Below are 5,856 nucleotides of genomic sequence, written 5' to 3'. Positions count from 1 at the left end.
CGAATTTCTTTTCTTTCTTTTTTTTGGCTTTATATCGCCGGGATTGAAAATCAGATGGCGGAAAAGGGGTCTGAAAACGGGGAGGGAAAAAAAGTGGAGGGAAAACGGAGCCCCTAGTTTCTGCTACGAAAAGGACCAAAGTGGTGTTTCCCACATCAGGCCTGTCCCATTGGGCACGTTAGGAAGTGGGAAAGACGTAAGAAAATGTATACAAAATGGAGAGAAAAAACGTACAGTTTTTCCTACTCACAAACGGGAGAATCTTTTTTCTAAAAGAGTTTTTCTAAAAAGTACAAATTTTGATAGGAAGTTCCACCACCCTCCTTTCCTCTCATTTTTTAAAATTTTCTATTTTATTTTTTTCATGCAACCCAAACAAGTGAAAAAATTTCATTTTAGAAAATTTATTATATCAAGACTTCTCAATTCTCATTGGCAAAATCAATTTTTCCTGTGAGAGTTTTTCTTGATTCCAAACTTGCTCTTTGAGTCTGAAAGCATATTAGTGAAAATTTAAATAACAAATTATAAAAAAAAAAGTGCTTAATCTGTCAATTATTCGTGTGTGTATATATATATATATATATATATACTTTAAGAGTGGAAACTGAAAATATGAGAATTAATGTGTGAACCCTAATTTTTTGTTATTTTTTTCTCTTGAATCTAACTGTAAGGATGTGATCTACATATTTGCTTTCATAAGAACATTTTCTTGAATCATCTGATTTTGATGCATAAATGAAATTTTTTTTAGGCTTTACAATCAATGGCTCATATTCTTCATAAATATTCAAGCATTCAAAAATCAATTTTTTCATCCAAAATACATGATCCAATGGTTGATTCCTAGCAAATTCATCATGTCAAGCACGTTTGGATTTGCTAAAAAAGCATTGGAAAATGCAAGATTTATGAAAAAAATTAAATTTGTCGCAAGTTTTTGAAAAATGAGATTTTGTCGATAAAAATGTTTGTCACTATGGCTGTATGTGCACGTCTCCTTGTGGTGGGACGTCGCACACTCGCTATAAGCTTGCTTCGTAATTGTTTTTTATTTTCTATTTAATCTTTTATTACCAAGATTTTGCCATAAAAAATGCGAGAATTATGAAAAATTTTTAATTTCTCAAAAGTTTTTGAAAAACAAGATTTTGTCGATAAAAACGTTTGTCACTATGGTTGTATGTGCATGTCTCCTTGTGGTGGGACGTCGCACACTCGCTATAGGTTCTTTTCGCACGGGCTTGGCTCGCAGTAGGCATTTTTGTAAGTTTGAAAAGTCTCTGATTCCGTTTTCATCATTTGAGGGTTGCATGATTCCATTGGACGAGCTTCTCTTTTTAGATAAAGAGACATTTAAATAAATTTCTGTTGAAAAAAAAAATCTGCTAACTAAAATGACTTTTTTCATGACTTGACCAGTAACTCGCCTCTCATATTTTAAGAACATCTCACCCTTTGGTCAACATTCTATTCCCCTTAGTCATAAGTGCTAGTTCTATTTTGATTTGAATGGGCTCGATCGTGTCTCCTAAGGACCGTTGAATGAGTGACTCATGAATGAGGTTGGACGCGCCAATAACTCGAGCGCGACAAACCCAACACAACACCGACACTTTGTCGGGTTACGACCAAGAAGTAACCCGGGGGAAGCGGATCACTTATTTCATAGAAAAAGTGAAAAACAAAATAAATGTGCCCAACTTGAGTTTAGATCTTTCTCTTAAAGGTCAATAAAATAGCTTCGAGAAGCTTATGCAAAAAAATAGAAATACTTTTTCTTGATTAAAGGAACAAATGTGATGCATTTCCTTATCGATGATGATATATGTAATAACTCGGGCATCTATTTCAAATGTATATCCCATTTTTGCGCATCCTATTCCGAAACGAGTAAAAAGTAAAAGTAAAACACTTGTCCTTTAAGGTTTGTCTTGTGTACTTGCGAGGGTTGTATCCTTTCTCCTCGAGCTCCAACTCAAAAAAGAAGCCTTAACTTCTATAGAAACTCTTTTTCGTTCGAACTCTCAATAGAGGGTCAATTGGCCTATGCAGATTGAGGCGAGAAGTGGGAGAATCTTAAGATTGATTGGAAAGTCACATTTTTTGAAAGATTGAAGGCTTATATTGAGCAATTCCTTGAAGGCGGGTCACAAACGGAAATTCCTGTTAAGTCAGTCTGGCTAGGCTATCATTCCACCTCTATCTCTTCCATTCTCTATCTCTTATTTTATATTAGAGGAAAGAAGAACATGAAAAAAAACCAGTAAGGTATTGGTGACAGGGATGAATCGACAAGGGCATTACTTATTTTTCTAGAACCTGTTATAAGTTCTATCCATATATATTTTGATCGCCAATTCATACTAGATCGAGTAACCCAATGGTACTTCTGGTGGGGTCTGTCTAACCCCAGTTTGCCTTTCAAAAAAAAATTGTGTTGCCTTGGGATGAAAGACAGTTTCAAATCAGCTTTGTCCATTAACAAGGAGGTTATAATTCTGGCTCAGAATGAATGTTGGCAGCATGCTTAACCTATCAAAATCTTGAGCATCAGCATGTAGGTTCAAGATCCAAATGGTAGTATTAGGGCCCATAGCTATTATTGTCCTTGAGAAATGGCTGGGAGAACAATTGGAAACGGTTGCTAATACCTCCTCTTAGGCTAAATAGCAGCAGGAGGAATATGGATGAGGAGGGGCTGGCTTCTGAATAGCTAATTGTGAGCATTTAAAGGCTGGTTAACAGCATCTAATGTCTCATGCGAGGGTGCCTTAAACTCCAAATTTTCTAGGCAGAGGTATAAGCATTTTTTAACACATTTTAGTTGATGCTCAAATATTGCTTGCTCTTCAATCATCTTGACTCTTCCTTACTTGGAACTCATGCCCCCTTGTTCCAAAGAGAGAAGAACGGGTTATTCACATTTCTTTTGATGGTCAAAAGCGAATTGAAAGCTAAAATAAAGATTTGGGAAAAACAGAGATGTCTCCTAAGTTAAACCTAGGATATGAGGAATGGAAGTACCATCATAATTTCATGGTCATTCAATCTAAGTGAGGCACTTCAAGATAGCAAACTGTTGTAGTAGTGTGTTTGCACAATGTGCTATTGTTGAGCCAAGGACCTTCCATGTTGTCTTTATAAGCAATCGATCTAGCTAGCAATGGATTGGCTCATTGAGAATGGCTCAATCTATAAATAAAGAGCCTTACGACGTGTTTGCCTGTCATAGAAAATGGACATTTTTCATGAAAATGCATTGCGTAGATTTACCTCGATGTGCATGAAAAAATTTCAAAACAAATGTGAGAGCATGGATTTACCTCGACGGGTGTGCCAAAATGCACGTTGGACCCCTTTTTTTGCGAAAAGCATTCCCGTGGGAGGGAGTCCAATTCTGTTCCGTGGAAGAGGTGCCACAACTTTCTCGTCAGTGGCATACAAACTCCCTCTTAAGGTGGGAACTACCACATTAGGTCTCAAAGAGATGAGACTGGTTATATATAGAAAAGGGGCACAAGTTTTTTCTTTCATTTCCAACTGATGGAATGAATGTACTTCATCTTGTGAGGGCAAAGAATGCATATTAACTCACCACTAATGGAGTGAGTGAAATTTCCTCATTGTACAACTAAGATTTGATCAAAAAGTTGAAATTGAGTGTGAAAATTGGATTGTTATACTACATCAAGCATGACCAATAAACAAGCATTTGTCGATACCCCAGTTTTAACTTAATAAATAAGTGATGAAATTCATGGGTTATAATCATAGAAAATACCAAGTATGAGGAAAAAATATGGATACTATTGAATAAGTAATGTTATCGTACTAGATGTTTGACGTCCTTATTTGCATAAGTTGTGGTCCTTGTAAAATTCTACAACTTGAACTCCTCATTCTTATCTATTTCTCAAAAATCCCAGTGTTGGTTGCCCCAATTGAACAAAATCAAGATTTGCAATATAAATAGAGTTGAAGACATAAACACGTAAAAATTTGTGTTGTAAATATAAATGTAAGTATGCAAAGTTGTCCAACAGATACCTTGTCACATTCTTGAAAATGATACGCTGATTTGTGATTTTCTAATAAGGAACAAGCTTCATCATGCATCAATTTTGGATCAACCATTTGTTGTAAACAATTAATGTTAAGTAGTTAGTTTGTATTAATCTGTAGAAAAATGGGAGGACTATCATTTTCGTTACTCATCGAGAAAAACAAGATAAGATAAATGATTTTTGGTAGTTTTGTTCTTGTTGTTATGTCTTGGTTGTGGTACTGTTGAAGTCTTTCTATGCAGCTTTTTATATTTCACATAATCAAAATATGTGATATATTCATGTATTATAGCATTCGTCCACTCATTTTTGTGAACCTGGAAATCTTTAAATAAAAATAAGTGAGACAACTTAAAATCAAAATATGTACTAGTAGACCTTTATCGAGATTCTAGTATGTATAGATTCACATATACAAAAATGTCACACCTCTCATATGTGATATTATATAATATTCATACATAAGACACATCTCTTTTATGTATTCTTCTGTAATCAATCCATATTCTTATTTTATTTTACATTAAAATATTTTTATCTGAACTAAATCTAAATACTTGTAATTAATTGAATAATCATAAAGAATTGTTTTTATCTCAGAGTCCCTTATGATTTATGTATATAACCAAAATCATTTAATCTAAATAATCAATAAAAAAATAGTTATATAATTAATTTAAATAATTAATTAAATAGATAATTATATATCAACATTCATATCCTATATGCATGAATCATATTATTATCTTTCAAAATCAATTATATTGGCATTAAATGTCATGCTAGCAAACATTTCACAGAATTAAGTGACTATCCTGATTCAATACCCGAGACACCACTAGCTCGATACACTGTGAACGTTCGTACCTCCAAGGGGTGTTCATTCACACATTTTGTTTTACATTTTACCTATAGATAATAGTGTTGCTGATAATAAAGTCAAGAAACCTTTATCAAGGATTCCCATGACTGTCTATAATTGTAATGCAACTGCTAAACACACGTACGTGGCTGAACTACCAACTTCTTTCAGCCAAGCCAAAACATCCTCCTAATTCACTATGGTTGAGGGAAGTGATCCATTGTTTTTTAGATTTTCTGATTTTGGATTTTCATCCTCACAGAGATCTTGATCATGGATTTTTGTCCTTATAGGAAAAAATTATCCAGACTATGTGGTATTGGGAATTACCCCTTACAGAGACTACTAAAAATTCTATGAGATTGGTGCTGATGCCGATTCACATTTGACCGACTCGCTCGTCCACCATTTTTCAATGTGACAAGCTCCAAATCATTAGTGCAACTTTTCTTATCTTTTTGAGATCAGATTCTCAATGCATGCCATTTTTAAAATAAATACAACATTCATAGAAATTCAAAATAGTTGCACTTTTTGGTCAATGCCCATAAAACTTTCTATGCTATTAAAAATATATCAATATACATATACAATATTAACTATAATTGCAATTAAACAGATATACCATGATTTATCAATATGAGGCATATATTCAATCATGAATGGATCTTCAAACAATTCAACAATTTTAGGTTATCACTCATGGCTCAACCATAATTTTACCTACGTATGTTCATCTTAACATACATATTATATATAAGTTTGATAAAATTATTTAATTATCTTAAGGTTCACAATCTGTAATCACTAAAAATAAGAGTGTCAGATATTTTTAATTATGTTGGAAAAATAATGTTAAAACTTGAGGATCTATAATTTTATTTCACATCCTCTACAATATATCAAATTAAATATCTAAACGTG

The sequence above is a fragment of the Nuphar pumila genome, chromosome 1, assembly GCF_984573655.1.
Source record: "Nuphar pumila chromosome 1, dmNupPumi1.hap1.1, whole genome shotgun sequence".
Lineage (NCBI taxonomy): Eukaryota > Viridiplantae > Streptophyta > Magnoliopsida > Nymphaeales > Nymphaeaceae > Nuphar > Nuphar pumila.
The sequence above is the reverse complement of the archived record's forward strand: the minus strand, read 5'-3'. Positions refer to the sequence as shown.